The sequence below is a fragment of the Tribolium castaneum genome, chromosome 9 (genome assembly GCF_031307605.1).
Source record: "Tribolium castaneum strain GA2 chromosome 9, icTriCast1.1, whole genome shotgun sequence".
NCBI lineage: Eukaryota > Metazoa > Arthropoda > Insecta > Coleoptera > Tenebrionidae > Tribolium > Tribolium castaneum.
Genome location: NC_087402.1, coordinates 1,845,919 through 1,864,303, shown reverse-complemented (window position 1 = coordinate 1,864,303; position 18,385 = coordinate 1,845,919). Strand labels below are relative to the sequence as shown.

At 32.9% G+C, this 18,385-nt stretch overlaps 1 long non-coding RNA gene across 4 annotated transcripts in view; it reads left to right on the top strand.

Moving 5' to 3' along the window:
• Positions 1-17,784, top strand: part of LOC103312583 (uncharacterized) — a 35,000-nt gene extending 17,216 nt beyond the window's left edge. For 2 of the 4 annotated variants that reach the window (XR_001574861.2, XR_010335347.1), the window contains exons 3-5: positions 4,493-4,871; positions 9,823-9,987; positions 10,088-11,337. This is a non-coding gene — a long non-coding RNA (uncharacterized LOC103312583). Of the gene's footprint in view, positions 1-4,492; positions 4,872-9,822; positions 9,988-10,087; positions 11,343-13,021; positions 15,296-15,354 lie in introns of those variants that run through there. The other 2 variants (XR_010335346.1, XR_010335345.1) reach the window with 2 other exon arrangements.
• The last annotated feature ends 601 nt before the right edge of the window (positions 17,785-18,385 follow it).

Here is an 18,385-nt window from a genome sequence, read left to right as displayed (position 1 = left end):
TTTTTCTTTAGAAAACTGCAAACAATCAAACAGTCTGACGATGTCCACCTTGAGGCTAATGAGGCAGGGCTCGTTAGTCAATTGTCTTGCTGACAACGCCGCCGAGATCTGAACGGAATGTTAAACAGGCTCAGATAAGTCCGAATTGATTAGCTGGGACGCTATTATCAAATTACCTGCCGGTTTCACTTAAACAATTAAGTTTGGATTGTTTCGCGAATTTTTCGCTACTGTTGGAGTAATAAATGCATGGAAGCTTTATTTGGATGCTTTCAATTCTCAATCGGCTTTTGTGGGGAAATTTAAAGAGACGGCTGGATTGCTGAAGCTCGGCACGTTTTGACGGCGGATGAGTTGATTGACTTGTGGCGAACCACGATTTTAATAGACAAGGACCTCGACCGACGCACGAGGCACCGAAAATCACCAAAAAGAAGATTTTTTTAAAGAAATATTTTCTCACTCAAAAAAAGATTGGAAAAAAATTGGAAACAATAGGGCATAATTCGAACTTTTCGAAATTTGCTTCAACTTAAGTCACTGAGCAAAAGAAACTTCTCTGTAGTTTAACACAAGTTCAACTGAAGCTCAACGTACCTACGTGTTTTTTTTAATTGTTTCAAAGAATATTTGCTATTTTTTTTAATTGTGCAGTTTAGATTGAAAAATCCATCAAAATAAACAAAATTTTGTCACTTTTTCAATTTCTGGCATTCAAAGACTAGTTAGTTAAACGAGATACGTATGTCTAAAGATGATAATAGTCATAATAAAAGAGCGAATTTTTTTTACAACAATACTATGTGTGGGTGATCTCTGCTTTTAACTCATCAAGGTTCAGCCAAAACATTTTTGCATAATTTTTGAATCAAAATTCCAGTCATCTGCTGAACATTGGTTAAGAACCACTTGGGTTTTTAACTCTTTTAATAACATCTATACCAAGCTCAAAAATACTAAAATTTGTAAGAATAACGAGCAGAAATCGTTTTTTTTGTGTAATTCTACGTGTGATTCACCAAAGTAATAATAAGTATCTAAAAACAAAATGGTTATTTAATTGTTTCTTTAACTTTGTTGAAAATTCAAAGTGAGGTGCAAAAACTGACAATGGCCTGAAATATTAGATTCCTCTTGCACCTACTTATAAACACTAGTGTTTGAATTATATTTAGTATGAAATAAACGTTTTCACTGCAAGATAATCTCATTTATTCAGAAGTTTTAAAACATATAAGAATTAGAATTAGTTCTAAATATTCTACCCGAACAAAGCTATTGTTCTGTTATTTAGTTGGTTAATTAACTAACTCAATAACTGTATTTTTGGTTAACTTAACTATGAAAAGTTCATGGTGTTTTTTTAAAAATAAGTTTTTAAAATAAGTGACAGAAATGCTAGAAACGGCTGATTTAGGGTGCGTCGTGGTTGATTTATCGGCTTTTCTAAAAAGTAAACTCATAAATTCTAATACTTTTGATAGATAAGATCCTCCCTGCAAAAGCCTGCTCTAAATTGGTGCGGCCGTAATCATAAAGTCCTAAAAAAATCATATAATGGCAACACATTTCAATTTCCCCTTCGCGATGATGTCCTCTAACAGCAGGGGGTAAATGTCAGCAATGTGGAACGCTCTGATAGTAGCGAGCGTCTTGTGTTATCAAATGTTTAGAAAAGTGTGGAAATTATGATTGCATTAAAATTTGGGCCAGTTTTCAGTAAGCGGCTTACGCCCTAATTGTAGCGTCCCCGGCTGCGCTCTGTGCGCTTAATTAGAGGGGGTGGCAGCCGGCCAGGCAAATGAGGATAATGCCGAAAGGATGGCAGTTCTACATATGCAGTACGAATAGTAGCGACTGGTCCAGACGAGGGTGAATCTCTCAATATCGATCAGGCAGCAGTCCAATCAAACCCTGTGCGTGACAACTCTCACTCTCTGAGCCCTTCTCGGCACCCCCATCATCCCTATGCGGCGCTCGCCCTCACCACCCCATTCATCTGCACTGCATAAACATACTTACACGCAAATGTGTACGTTTAGCATCTATTCTAATTTCGGGGCAGTGACTCATCCCTGCCCGAATCCTGAAGGATATCCTCTCCCATAAATATTTAAATAAATTGGAAAGCAATTCCGCTCCCGATCGTTTGTTATAAAAGTTGAAATTCCCATGTTGTTAGCTATACCAATATTTTATATAACCTGGGGAATTTTGCTAGCAAAATATTTTGTGCAAGAGAATAAAACAAAAGATAAAAGAGTGGGAAGGGCTTTGTTCCACGTAAATTGAATTTGAAAATTGGCCGCCATGCACTTGGCTTGCTAAGATATGATATACTTTGTTTTCTTTGTGTATGCTATTCTTGCTTCCCGTGTTTTCTTTTGGATTTCTAATACAATGAACAGCGAAATTATTTTATTTTAGTAATTAGAAGGGATCAAATTCAGGAGCGCGCAGAATGCGCTACTCCATCTACTCCTACATCAACTAACTTAATTAAATTTTTATCAGCTCGCAACAATTCCACACCAACGAAATCTTCACATTTCACTCACTTCCAACTTTACATACAGGTGTTTAGCAATTAAATATCGGTGCTAAATAATGCACATTTTATTTTAAGTCATACGTAATTATTTATTATTCAAAACGATAAAATTTGATTTTTTTTGGATCAAACCTCGAATATCAAAAGAAAAAAGTGTCTATTTGTTTACAGCCAATGAATTTATTTTGTTTTAATAGAAATGAAAGCAAAAATTTGAGCAGAACTATCGTTTATTCAATGAGAAATATTTGCCAAATTGTGCAAAAATATCTGTGGCTAGTAAAGAATTTCCAGCAATGTCCAAGAAAACCAACATAACTCGAAAATTATCACAGATAGGTATAGGGAATGCTAATACAAATTGTTGAAGAATTAACCTTTCTTCCACCTAGTAAAATAAAAAATGGGGTATTTTATTTGAAAAAATTGACTTATAGCTTGTAGAAGTTATCAAAAAATAATGTTTAATGTTTTAATAATTTTGATGTTAGTAAATTTTTTTTTCAAATTTTGAACACACTGTAGGCAAGATATAGGCTTTTTTTTTGATTGTACAAATACGATGGCTAAAACTCTAAAAATGGCAAAATTACCGATTTTTGAAGTGAAAAGTGCAAAACCAAAAATTTTCAAAAAATCCAAATTTTTTCTAAAACGTCAAAATTTAAAAAGATATGAAGATAAACATATTTTTGTATTTAAAATCAGAAAGTTAAATATCAGATAAATATCATTATCTGAACTTTCTCTTCTATGTATTTTTTCTGTACAAAAATTAATTATTAATTTGTTTATTTTGGTATTTATATATTTAAAGTATTTAATTATTACATACTGATCGAACTGATTTCTGATTTCTTTATGATACTTCCTATTATACTTTTCACGCTAAAACGCTAAAGTCTGAAGTTATGTTCCACTTTTACGTTAATCTCTTTTTTTCTCAAAACAAAAAGTACGTTTACAATTTGGCGCCTTTACGTACTTTTACATTTTTGCCGCATTATTTTCTTATTTCTGTTAGTTTTATGCTCTGCCTTACATTTCTACGTCTATGTGTTCTCTCAATCTTTTATTTTTGCTTATGTGTTGTTTCACTTACCTTTTCTAAATTTTTTTTCTTAGAAAAATTGTCGCCGTGATCCGGGTGCGAACACCCGACCTCCCCCGTTGTAAGTGGCGCTTATACCACTAAGCCACTAAGGCCCCAGGTACTGACCGTCTTTTGCAGATATTTTAACACAAACTTTTTAAATAAATTAACATTATATCAGCTAAATATCATTATCAGAACTTTCTCTTCTATGTAGTTTTCCTGTACAAAAATTAATTATTAATTTGTTTATTTTGGTATTTATTTATTTAAAATATTTAATTATTAAATACTAATCGAACTGATTTCTGATTTCTTTATACTTCCTATTATACTTTTCACTCTTATAATTGTTGGAGGTATTCGGAAAAAATTTTGCCAGTGACGAAGATAAAAGAGAAAACTAATCAGAACACAAATTTTCGCTTTTGTTGTTGAAGTTTGGTTCCGTAATTAAAGTAGTTTGAAAATTTGAAACAAAGCTGGACAAGGGTGTGCTTTCAGAACCATTAATATTGAGGATGCAGAGGACGTAGTGCAGCCTCCCCCTGTGAAAAGTTAAAAAGCGGGTGATATGATTTGGTGGGTTTTTGACTGCATTAGCGATGATTTATGGTGTTTTTTATTCAGTATTGCTCGCTTACCGGATACTTTAGCATAGTGTATCAGTCATGAGCTGACAGGATCTTATATAAATCATCATTTGATCCTAGTCGAGACACGTCTGGATCACGGGATCATTTATCGCAGTTTCTCGTGTCGATAGCGGGGAAAATTCCGCTTTTCACGCAGAATTAATTGCGCCTGAAACTGTATTAAATAATGCGCTCTTTTCTATTTGATTTCAGGTCGTTTGGGTGAATTTTGAGCTACATATCGCTAAATTGAAATCTCCATTGCGACGGAATAGTTGAAGCCGGACTACGGAAACATTTGAAGCGAGTAGGTCTGTCGATGGCAACAATGGGGGTGTAATTGGTTTCAACTTTGGCCCCACTTCACCTATAATGATTCTAGTTGACTTCTCAATTCCGCCGCGCTCCAAATGTGGGACGACACGGGAGATTGCAAATTCGCGTCATAACGCTCACCATTCACGATTTACAATTTAAAACAGGGATGGAATCGGGGCCGGGATTGGCTGAGGAGTTCAGGAGCACCCTCGCGGGTCTCAGCTCGCGCATGGTCGACGCACGGCGACCTCATTGGATCCTGATTTACATAAGGGTAAGATCACCCCTTTGGTTCAGTTTTTTACAGAGTCGATTGAAGCGAATGTAAGTTATACGTGGTATCTCTCCGACTGTACGATGATTGCTGCTAGATCGGACCTGTGGGAACAAAGCGGTCGAGGGTTGCAACCCTACTGATGTTATGACGTCAGGTCGGGATTTGAATGTATTCGCGTGTCCTGTGGGACTTAGACTTCGCATTTCGCTGTGATCATGTTTTTTACTCGGACCACTGTACGCACCAAGCGGACAACGGGCCAAAATCAAACAAAACTTCAATTTTTTAAGTATTATGTATAACAATATCTCTCATTATTTCCAATGTTACTTCTACACTTATCCGAGATGTTAAATAAATCAACATTACAAACGATATAATTTTAAAAATTCACCTAAAACACAAATACATTCAGCTCAAAAAATCTTTAGAGATAGAGATTCAACGCTAAAGTTTGAAGTTATGTTACACCTTTACGTTCATCTCTTTTTCTCTCAAAACAAAAAGTACGTTTACAATTTGGCGCCTTTACGTACTTTTACTTTTACATTTTTTCCGCATTATTTTATTATTTCTGTCTGTTTTATGCTTCGCTTTACGTTTATACGCCTATGTGTTCTCTTAATCTCTTATTTTTGCTTATTTGTTGTTTCACTTACCTTTTCAACAATTTTTTTTATAGAAAAATTGTTGCCGTGATCCGGGTTCGAACACCCGACCTCCACCGTTGTAAGTGGCGCTTATACCACTGGGCCACCGGGCCCCAAGTACTGACCGTGTCTTGCAGATATTTTAACACAAACTTTTTAAATAAATCAACATTACAAGCTATATAATTGCAATAATTCACTTAAAAAGCAAATACATTTAATTCAAAAGTCGGCGAATTAGCTCGAGAAATCATTTTCTTCCACATTTTTAAAATTTAATTCCCTAATTTTTCACTAGATTTAATAAAAAGATACCGAGCGTATAAGTTGATTCTACAATTTTAAAATTGTTTGTATCTTTTTTGTGACTTTTAGCACGTTTTTGACCGAGAATGGACATAATTTCTCTAAAAATCACCAAATTTGTGTATTTTCTAGTCAAAATTAGTGGACGTGCGCAAATCCTACTGGATTCGCAGTAGCCATGATTTTTATTAACAAAGTTTTTCGGGACTTTACTAAACAAACTCAGTTAACTAAAGATTTTTAGAGATAAATTAAATATTTTTGTTTATTTTTTTTATAATTTAAGAAGTAAGTCAACTAAGGATTTAACGCTAAAGTTTGAAGTTATGTTTCACTTTTACGTTTATCTCTTTTTCTCTCAAAACAAAAAATACGTTTACAATTTGGCGCCTTTACGTACTTTTACATTTTTGCCGCATTATTTTCTTATGTCTGTCAGTTTTATGCTTCGCTTTACGTTTATACGTCTATATGTTCTCTCAATCTCTTATTTTTGCTTATGTGTTGTTTCACTTACCTTTTCTTAACTTTTTTTCATAGAAAAATTGTTGCCGTGATCCGGGTTCGAACACCCGACCTCCCCCGTCGCAAGTGGCGCTTATACCACTGAGCCACCAGGCCCCAGGTGCTGACCGTGTTTTGCAGATATTTTAACACAAACTTTTTAAATAAATCAACATTACAAACTATATAATTGCAATAATTTTCATAAAAAGCAAATAGATTTAGTTCAAAAGTCGGCGAATTAGCTTGAGAAATATTTTCTTCCACTTTTTTTCAATTTAATTCAACGTCAAATATAGTAGAAGTGTGCAAATCCTACTGGATGATTTTTATTAACAATGTTTTTCGGATTCAACGCAAAATGTTTTTTTTTAATCAGAATGATTGAAAATAGGAATGCAAACAAGGTTTTCATTAGAAATTTTCAAAGATAAAGTGTGATTTTCGTCTATTATTTGTGGGAAAATTAACAACACTACGTTAACATTCTCTATCAAATTGAGTGCCACACCGCAACACCGTTGGTTTTAAGTATAAGTGACCGCACCAATGATCGATTCTAAACCAGTGCGAGGAAACGTTAAGCTTGATTGAATCGAGTTAAAAAATGAGAAAATGTGTAAATTCGGTGTCTATCTAAGTGATTGGTGCGAGATCGCCTCTTGTCGAATAAATCCATGTCTGAAATGCTAAGAAAATTTCTCCCTTGTGAATAAGGAAGCAGCTTACATAAAACAGGGGTGGAAACATTTCTTTTGAAACTGAAAATGCATGGATATACACGCATCCATACACATGTGTCCTGCTCGCTTTATTCGCATTCCCGGCACGAGTTGGGGGCGCCAGAGGAAAAGCTTCCCTCAAAACTTTTAATCTTATTGGAAATAATTCTGAATAGGTCGCTTAAGCTATAATTGTAAAGTTTTAATTCAGTTTGCAGCTGCAAACTTTGCGCAGATAATTTATATATCGTAAGTGTTTTATGGTGCGTTTAATGCGAAACTTATTTATTATTCCCCGTGTACGTGTAATAAACATAAGGTATGCCCGTGTACTGTGTGCGTTTAGATACCACATTTGTCTGTTGTTTTGCCAACCGAATCTGAAACAACCCCGACTTCCTCAATGCTGACTGCTTTCCTTAGATCTGATACCATTTAAATATCGGCTCTATCTTCGTTATTAATGCAAAAACTTAAGCGCATTATGCAAATGGCGAAAATTACAATGCAGCCCCTGTTTGCTCATATGTCGTGGCCAACAGAACAATAATTAATTATGGAAATGCGATCGACTTGGCTTGTAGCACATCAATAAGGCGCATTTTTCCTGCAATATCTACGAATCGGTATGTTAAAGTTCATTATGCGAAGTGGGATAATTGCAACTCGGTGCGTGCTAATTGGAGAAAAATCACACTTAATAATTCAACAACTATTTAAATGATCTGATTTTAATGGCTCAGTGCCTGCAGCGCACAGATAAAAACAAGATTTATTGTAAATATTACAGACACTCTTTGCACCACACAAATATTACCAGATTAAAACGCTTAATTCGTGTGCAGTTTTGCTTGTGCAGAAATTCGTTCATCAAATTTAAAAAGGAAAAGTTAATATCGTTTGCGGTTAAAGTGGACGTGATAAAATTTTTAAGCTTTCTACAAGAACTTCGTGGTTGTTCTAAAATGACTTGCGGCTTCATTTAGAAACGAAAAATCGCCCACAGACAGGAAAAATGCAACCCGACCCCGAAATTTCAAAATTATCTTAGTTAAGTCTCTTTCAAAATACACAAAATATTTTGCAAAAAAAGTTTTTGAGAGAAGATAATTCCTTAACGGACACCTCTTTACAACGGACATTTTTGTAGAAACTTAACAAAACCTGTATTAAAATTTCCATCTCCCATTAGTGGACACCTCTCCACAGCGGACAATTAAAAGTTCTCTATCGGTTTACTGTTCTAAAAAAAATTACATTCTATGTCTTTTAGGCAATAATATAAGATACTGACGTAATACAACTGTTGAATATTTTTGAAGAGTATTTTTCTAGTTTAAATTAATTAGTAATATTCTTTTTTTATTTTATTACATTTGGTGTCCCGTCCGTTATCGCAAACGTAAAATGTTGTTCTTATTTCTTTCGTTCTTAAACAAAACCAAGAATCTTTGACTTTCACAGTCTAAATTTAATAATTGAAACCTGTCTGAATAAATTTTTTGAAGCTATTTTCACTCACGAGATTTTTTTGTCCCGTCCGTCATATGTAAACAACAAGTAAATTAATCAAAACTCGTAGCACATTGCCTTATTCTTCGGTTTTGTGGCTTCAAAAGCTCCAACAGGTCCTTTCAAGATGTGAGTTTTTTTGTGTCCCGTCCGTCATCACTTTTCCTCGTATTTCAAATTTTAAAAATGTGGCTCTAATTGTTAAGTTCGTAAAAACTGAAAATGAAATCTAAAAATTTGTGCAAAGTGGCTGCCTATTAAATTAAAAGTTAAATCTTGATTGCGCGCTTTCGTGTAATTAAAAATGATTTGTGCAAAAGTGTTTACAATGCTCTTCCGGACGTTTCACTTAAAGTGAAAAACTAATTTATTAATATGTATTAGAGTCGAAAAAACTGTGTAATGGCGAGTAAACCAGAACTTATGAGAAAGTAATTTCATAACTATATTTGTGTTAGTCGCTGATTGAAGACTTTCTGCAAATTAATAAGCGATCGGCCTGTAATATGGAACAAGAGTTAATTTAATATTAAATCATTTTGTTAGTTTCGGTCTGAGAAATATGATGGTCATTGTATTTTCGCAAATGAGCAGTTTTGTAACGGTTTTTGATACATGTTATTATTTATCTTCGTTTCAATCAGGACTTGGTTTCTGAATCGTTTACAAGGTACAAGGGAATTAATAAGCAATTATGCGATGGTTTTAGGTTTGTGTTTATATTATTTTGTATGAAATTAGAACGAACGGTATTGTTATTGTTGTGTGTTGCAAAAACAAGAGGAAAATAATTCCGAAAAGTGATATTTATCTGATCGAAGACGTCGATGGCATCTGTAAGACTGCAGTTGTTTCCACAAACGCAATGCAATGATAATATTGGCTTGTTATTGTACCATTACGAATGCAATATGGACTTAATAATTAGTTGGCGGCCAAGTTTGTATTGCTGATGATGCATGATCGTTCTCAAACAAGTAATTACCATTACAAATTAAATTTCTTTAACCGTATTACGATTTATTCCCGACTTTTTTTGAATGCACGTTGATACATTTATAAATTCTGGTTCAGACATGTTTTATATTTGCATTTTAAGCGCGATTAATAAATCATCACAGTCAATTATATGCATTTGGGATGATTTACAAAGTCTGCGGTTTCGAGAAGCCATCTGATTGCATCTCCATTTCTGGACGCGATAAATATTCGAGGAAAAAATAAAACTTTCTACATTATTCAGTTTTATTCCAGAATTCATGGTTGGGAAAATCCATCCGAGATGGCTGGCTTTCCGGGAGCCCGGAATATTAGAAAACACAAGCTGCGTTATATCTGAAACAGAACCTCCTTACCAAGTCAATAGACTTCGTTACCATTTCGAATAAGCCCTTAAAGGAAGGGATTTTGGAGCATTCCGTGAGTATATGCGATTTTAATTATGTGAGTCCGGCCCTGGCCGAGGCTTTCAAACGAATTGAAATTCTATCCGGCTATCTTACGTAAATATATTTTTCAGGTTATCCTGATTGTGATATGACAACGCCCTGCGCTAATGAATTGAAAGTCTATTCCGGCAACAATGTCAACATGGGGGCGAACACACATACACACACAATTCAATCCGGGCCTGATTGGCCTATCCTGTTCTGGACTTTCAAACAGAACAACGTTTGTCTTTGAAGTTTACTTAAAGTCGTGCTTGACAATGACAGGAATTTCGAATTTACAACGCGTCAACTTTGTCCTCAAAGTCTTTCTTCTCCTACCTTGAAACCGGATAATGGAAAAAGTACCGAACCGAAATGTTCCCCATTTATCTTAAATGAAAAGATTCATCCCAGAGGCTCATTAAATTGAAACGCAACCAAAAAACGTCACACTGAAAATTGTAAAATGTTACTATGTCCATTTTTGGAAACATAAAGAGAATTTGCTGTTTAAAGAGGAATTGAAAAAACAAACTGTGTGCATAAATGAGAAACAATTTACGTGAAAATAAACATCTGCGGTTTTGCTTTGTTTATTATTGAACCACCTAAATAATTATTTATCCTTTTATTCCTTTTTTCATTATGAAAAAAAATCCGCTCTGATTCTGTCTTTACAAAAGGAAATATTTAAAGTTGAAATCAGAGTTTTTATTAAAATTTTTCATTTTTGGTGTTTTTTTTAAATAAATATGTGGTTAAATTAACACTAACATTGATTTTTGATAAAATCAAATGTAAAGAAATTGTTTTTTTTACAAAAATTATTGGAGGTTGCAATTTTGAAACTAATGGTGGAGATAATAAATAAAAACTAAATGAAATAAGCATTTTTATCTCAATAAATAGAGATGTCTACAGTTTTAAAGAGTAAGAAGAAAAAAAAAACAGATGACAAGTTGTATAAAAATACATCAGGTCATATTTAATTTTACTCAGTACCTGCTTATTTTAATATGCCTTAAAGATTAAATATTCTCGAAATATTTTATATCTTGGAAGAATCTACACTCTGGGTCTAAGCGGAATATTTTACAAAATAATTCTATTTTATAATTTTGCGTTAAAAATGTCACAAGAGGTCCATCTATCTTACTTTTTTTAAAACATAAAGATAGTACATTTTGGAGCTTGTCCTCTAAAAATAAAATAATTGAGCTATGTATTCTATCTAAAAGATTTATTATTTTTTATGTTGATATTTATACACTTTAGCGGCGGATTGAAGAAAGAGAAAAACCTAGAAATCGAAGTTCGAAGTTTGCAGATTATTATAATTATTATTATTATTATTATTATTATTATTATTATTATTATTATTATTATTGAGTGTATATGTTTTTAAATTAAATATCGAATTCATTTATTATTATATTCTTTCGTTTAGAGACAAGATCAAAAAACACAGAACACTTTAGAGAACACTTAACAAATAAAATTCAATTTCTTTTAAATCGCTTTCTGTAAAGTGAATTTTAAGAACTATCTGTAGTTGCAAGACCGATTATTTAAAAAAATATATTTGCAGTTGTTTTAGTCATTATTTTAATCTTTTGGACTAGAAAATGTTAAAACAAATTGTTGTGTACTTTAGTTTTAGAAAATATCTGAAGTAGAAAGCATTTAGCTAAAGGCAAATGAAAAAATCAGATAATGTAAAAACAATTAAAATAGTTGTATTCGCAATTCCATTTGGTAGAAGTAGCGCTGATGGGAAGATAGGATGTAAAAAAGCGGAATAAATGAATATTTCGCTTGTAAATATAATTAGCGGTTTAAGGTGGAATTTTTTCAGAATCTCATAATAAAAGAGTGGTAATCAACAAATCATAAAATTGCGTACGGTTTTTCTTATTAGTTTCTCGTTAATACAATTAAAGTGTAATTTGTTTTCGTGATAATTTCAATGGAATAGTAATTTCCTGCGTTACTGAAACGTAAGAGCGAAGAAGCAGAAGCGTGGTGGCATCACGTAAACCAAAGAAATGCATGAATTTATTAAGAAAAACGTCGAAAAAAGCCGAAACCACAAACCTATTTGATGCTTAAACGCCATGAATAAAGCATTTATTCGTCGGTGATTAAAGGAAGAAACCCAATGACAAAGTGAATCTGAAACCAAATCGAAGTAATTTAAAATGCACGATTAACGACGATTACAAGTCTGCTTTTTCAAATTCATTCATAACTTTTTGATCCGGACTAAAACTAAGCGTACGTGACGAGGTCTGAAAAACACGACCATCTCGTGTTTATGTAAAACATTCGATTATGCATGCACGTGGCGTCAACAAATTGAAATTTCCGAAAAAATTCACGGCCCGATTTGTCATTAACATTTTTTAGCAATTTGGCTTAACGACGCTGCTTTTCCCGATTAATTTTACAAATGCCTCGCCACTGCACTGGATTAACATTATTTGTTTTCATGCAATGTAAATTCACGTTTGAATTAAAGATAAAATCGTCTATAAAAATGTAAATGCCGCCACCGTAAAAATGCAAAAAGCGGACACGCTTCATTAAATGATTTTCTCAAAAAGTGGGCAATTACCATTTTTGGTTTTCCCTTCCACAGGATTCAAATTATGTAGATGCGGGTTTTTCAGCCCACACCTGGATGTAGCACAAAAACCGGCAACGAAATGAGATAATTTATTGAAACGAATCAAACACAACGGTCCAGCGCTGTGTGAACATCCGATTATTTCTTGCACACTGCAAGACAAACGCCCGCTCCCTTAACACTTTTCTATTCGATTTGGACAATTTAAATCGTATTTGTTCGCCTGTGACAACAAACTGTGCATTACACCTGTCTCGTTGGGTGGCATAAAATTATTAAGTTTGTAATTCCAACTACCATAAATACACACAAACCCATTCTGACACGTTATTACGGAGCGGTTTATTTTCACTCCATCTTGTATCATTTTAATAACTAATTATTTTTTTCATTGCAGACAAGAGGATGCTCAGACGGTCATTAAGGCCCACCAAAAAACGCTAGAACCAATCAAATTGCGGGCAAATTTTGCCTTCTGACGACTGGAACAGATCTTATCGATTGCTCATTTCGTTAATTTCAAAAACCATGAAATATTCAGACAAAATTTCCGTGAATTTTTCACTCCCACGAAATTTAATAGGAATGTTACGGTTCGAATTGTCTTCCTAAGTAATGTCAACAGCGTTTAATGAAATTTCCGCACAAAAAGGCATCGCTCAGTGCAGAACAAATCCTAACTATTATTTGGTTGAATCTTGCACAAAAATTCTGATGCGGTACAAAGAAGCGGCTTCTTTTCACTACTTGAGGTCGCAGGTTATCGCATATTTACTCGAGAAGAGGCGAGAATAACAAGTTTTATGTAAATCTGAGCGCCGTATTTTTGGGACAATCTTGATGGTAAAAAGTGGTGGATTCAGAACTCTCTCTGCACCTGAAATACAGGCTGTTCCGTTTAAATCCCGCATTAGAATTACTGGTTCTAATATTTTCAGAAGAAAGACGGTGTTAAGAGGTTTCACGAAATGCCATTTAAAGGAAATTGTCTTTTTGCATGTTTTTGGAAAAAAAATGGAAAAAAAAACTTCAGAAATCAGAGACTTAAAAGTGGAAAGAAAAATTAATAAATGACGGGTAAGAAATTGAAGAGGATTTTTAGTTAGTTTATTTTTTATGTAAATTTATAAATTAGTCATTGTTTATCTAAAAAAATGAGAAAAGAGTTTTTTTTGTATATTTTTTTGTGTTATTTTGTATGTTTTAAATATTTCTGGGCATAAAAAAACAAAGAAAAAAAACTGGAGAAAGCGGAGAAAAGTGGAAAAAATAAATACAAAGGGACAAGAAAAACAAGTGTTTTTCTACAACTACAACATACTAGAAACAACTAGGAGGGTAGTTTATTTTTTTATGCAAATTTAAAAATTAATTTTAATAGTTTATTAAAAAAAATTAAGAAAACAACTAATAAATATTTTTTTTAGAAGAAAGTGTCTGTAAGTAGATACTTCAGCTGTTTGCTTCAGGTGTTTACTCTTCTAATAATGTTCTAATAATGATAGTCATCTGAAAATTTGTATAGGGTAAAATCTCTCTTAAAGGACACCTCTTATAAGCGGACTCTTCAGACAAACGGACATTTTTGTTGGTTTTGTTTTGAGCTAATGTATTTTAAATGACGATGTTTCTCTTTTAAGAAGACTCTCTAATAAACGGACTTAGACAATGAAATTCTTATCCTTGGAAACAAAACTCTCCTTTAAGCGGACAGTTTAAATTATTACGCAAGTATGTTATTAACAAATAGTTATTATTATGACAATCCGGCAGATAAGCGGGTACATATTTTTATTTCAATGTTATTTCAATCTTTTATACAGCATTATTATGACAAATAAATAACATTAAAAAAAATTGAAGAAAAATTATGTTTTTTTTAAGAAATAGTTGATAAGTATTGTTGTTGTAAATAATATCAAGCTACTACTTTTTTAATATTTCTTTTAGTTTGTTTTTGCGTATAAATTATTATTTGTCTTAAGAGGACATCTCCATTAACCGGACAAAAAGCGTGTTACCGTCACGTCAGTGTCCGCTTATAGGAGCTTTTACTAATGCTTTAGGTCCTGCTCAAAAAAATTAAAGAGGAAGCCTAGATATTTCTTTTGGTGTTTTCGGATTTATAAAAAAAAACAAAACCCAAATTTTTAATACTTCTAATGTGGGGTTGAGACGGAACAGCCTGTGTATGGTAATTATGAAGGCTGGTTGGAAAAGTCAGCACGAACATAAAGCAAAATTCAATCTGCGAATTTTGCAATAAATTAGCTTTTATGATCGGAAAACAAATTAAGTCATCAAGCTGGACGTTTGAGAGTTATAGCAAGTAGACGTCGCTTTAGTTACATTTTAATTCTCCCCGTTTAAGAGTCTGCCACAGTGTGATAAACACCCGCCCTTTGGAGGTAGTTTATGGCCGTAATTTAATTTCTATTAATGTATTCCGTTCGATTACCATACATATTAATTACACTGTTGTCGAGCGTGTCTCACAAGGCGCTATCTGAGATGCCTCTGTAAAACATGCATATCACATCGGGAAATTATGTATAGTGAGCTTGTAAACATGGAGCTAGCATCTCTAGTAGTCGCGGTGAGATCAAAGAGCCGATTTGGGATCTGATTGTTCCGGGAGAGGCGTTCTTTGCACCAGATACGTGACACTCAGGTACCACCGACTATCGCCTACTGAATATTTAACTAAGCGTATTATTGTACTTCTTGTAGGTTTTTTCATAGACGTACGATTTCCACGAACGTCCAACTACTGTCCTGGGAAAATTGAAACGACGAATCATGATTGTCGCGGAATTTTGTGCAAAGACATCTTCGGCTTTTTGTTTTATGAAGAAACATTTCTCTTATTGACAGAAACTTCAGAGAAATGGAAGGAAAAAGCGAAGACTCTTCTTCCATGATCAGCGACGATGAAAACGCCAGATTCGCAGTTTGGTGATAATGGCGAAACAAGACCGTAAATTGTATGGAAAACACACAGTAAAATTATGTTAATTATTATTATTAATTGTATAATCTGCGGTTTAGAACTGACGTTTCAATTAAGTTGCACTAATTACAAGGTATAATTAGGTATATGTATAAATAATAACCCTGAGACTATTTTTTATGGTGATTCTTATTCTATTTTTGTTATAAATTATAAAGATTGAAATTATAATGAAGCGATACCTGTGGGTTAGTTTTTTTTTAGAATAATAGCGAATACCAAACACTACATAGCAAATATTCCTCATTTTTGTGTTTGTTTAACGTATGATCCAGAGTTTGGACCGTCTTTACATTTAAAACCGATGGTACTTTTGGTCTAAACTTAGTAAGTTCTGAGCAAATATCTACACATCAAGTACTGCACTGTCTTTGGTAATAAATTATTTAAATAATAACTTGAAAAAAACAAATGTTTAAAACTTTATTAATCTGGATATTGTAGAAATGGAGTTTAGGCTTCTGTTAATGTTTTTTTATGGCCTAAGTTCCTACTTTTTAGCATGCTTATCAAAAATTTATTAACAAAAATTTTACTTTAATTTTTTTTAAGATACTAAAGACAAGTACTCTTAAACAAATTAAAAAAAAACAACGGCTCCATATCAGCTTAAATATTTTTATTGTAATTTTTTAAATAAACTAATAGAGATTCTTTAAATATTAAGGTCTTTAGCGATCTGTAAAAAATGTAGAACAGTATTTTCTTAATTTAATACATTTATTTTTCAGTATTTTGTGTTTCCACCTTTACTGACTTGGTCTCTACTTTGCAGAGTCACTGCAATAAACATTATCATTATTATTTTTACTCAGCCAAAGTGCCACAAGCCGTTTTTCGTTTGCAAATAGGTTTTAATTAACAGATCAAAATTACTCTGTTTGAAAAATAACAGTATAAATTTTTGAACAAAAGACTGACTTTAGTTAAATAGGTTTCTAAATAAAAAAAGTACCTAGACTTTACTGTTTTATACAGAAAAAAATCCAAAAAAAAGTAAATTTTAGATTTAACTTTAGTTGTGACTAACTATCCAAAAAGTTAGGTTCTAAAGTGTCTAAACATCGTAAAAAATTGCTTTTTAATGTGAATACAGAAAACCAGTCAAAAAAATACAAAGCTCGTTTAATCTGTTGAAATTAAGGTTTTGTTGAATTTCTTATAAACATATTATACAGTTATCAAAGTTTAATGTAATATTAAAAACAATTTTCATTAGTACAGACTGTATAACATCAAAAACAAAGAAGTTTAATGTAGACTTTACTGGAATAAATAAAATTAGAAATTCTCAAAACTACTAAGTACCTATTTTTTTAAATTATTATCAGATGTAATTGCTTTACCCCCAAAACTTTTTACAACGAAAATTAAAGCTTTTCTTTTGCAAAAAGCCTTTTACAGCCTGGATAAGTTCATGTCCAATAATTCTTTGTTAGAGATCTGTATAACAGTGTACGTTTCTGTTCATGATTTTTGTATTTATTAGTACTAATGTTATTTTGACAAATGTAATACAATAATTGTTGTAACACATGAAGAAATTTGTTATTCTTAGAACAAAAGAGATAATTTTTGAGTTGTCTTTTAGTAAATTTAATTATTTCTTACGTACACATTTGTAGATTGTATAGATTAAAAATGTTACAGTTCACAATTCTTGTGTTCGAAATATTTCTTAATTTTTATTTAGAATGGCTAAAGTAAAGTATTGTTGTCTTAAATACTTGATCATTTTGTAAACACACTGCAATTATTGAAAATGTTTTTCATACATCAAACACTGTAATGTTTACAGATAGGTGCAGGTATTTTTTATAGAATAATTTGTCAAACTAAGGAAATACTTTGCGTATAATGTACGCATTTTATTCTTTTACCTAATATTGTTTGTGTTCACCGACGTTTTTTTTTTGATTGTTTAATTACGTATAAAAATGTTAATTTAGATAGTTTTTAGGTTTTACAGCAATCATATAGATTAAACTTTCACATGGAAGAAAAATATGAAACCATATTTTGTACTGCGATCTACTTGTTTACTTTTTAACGAAAGAACTGAACCACTTTAATTTTTGTAAGTTTAGATTAGGAAACGTGACCAGTTGTGTTTCTTCATTTTTGAACCGAACCAATTATTAAACATTGCTTCAACCTAGTTTGCTTTTGAATATCCAGCCACAATACGTCCTGTCTGGAAAATAACTTTTGTGTAGGTATAAGATGCCTCGAATCTGATTGAATGGCCTCATTTGTAGAAATAGGAGTTCGTCTATTGAGGGACTTTTCCGCATAGAGTAAGGTAATGCAATATATTTTCGCATTTTCCAATCGCACCGCCCGGCTCGAGTTGCCATATTTCCCGTTGTGTTCCGCTGATGATTAAAAGGGAGTACAGGCATAAAATTGTTACGAGGCAGCAGGAGTAACGATCGAACGAGATTTTAAAATATTGATACAATGTCGTAAAGTGTTTACATTACTCAAATGCAATGCACACGATGTGAATTTTATGGTCCAATCATAATACACACTTACGGACCTAACAAACGACAAAAATAAAACAATAAACTATAACAATAACCGGCATAGTCCGCACCGTAAATCAGCAGAGCGGAAATCGCAAGAGATGCGTGCTTTTCTGATTCCGATTCGCAAAAACACTATATCAAACTACCGTTTCCGACGTGTTTAGGGATGAGGCTTTTTATGCCTCTAATTCGGAAAATACGACCGAGAACATGAGATTTT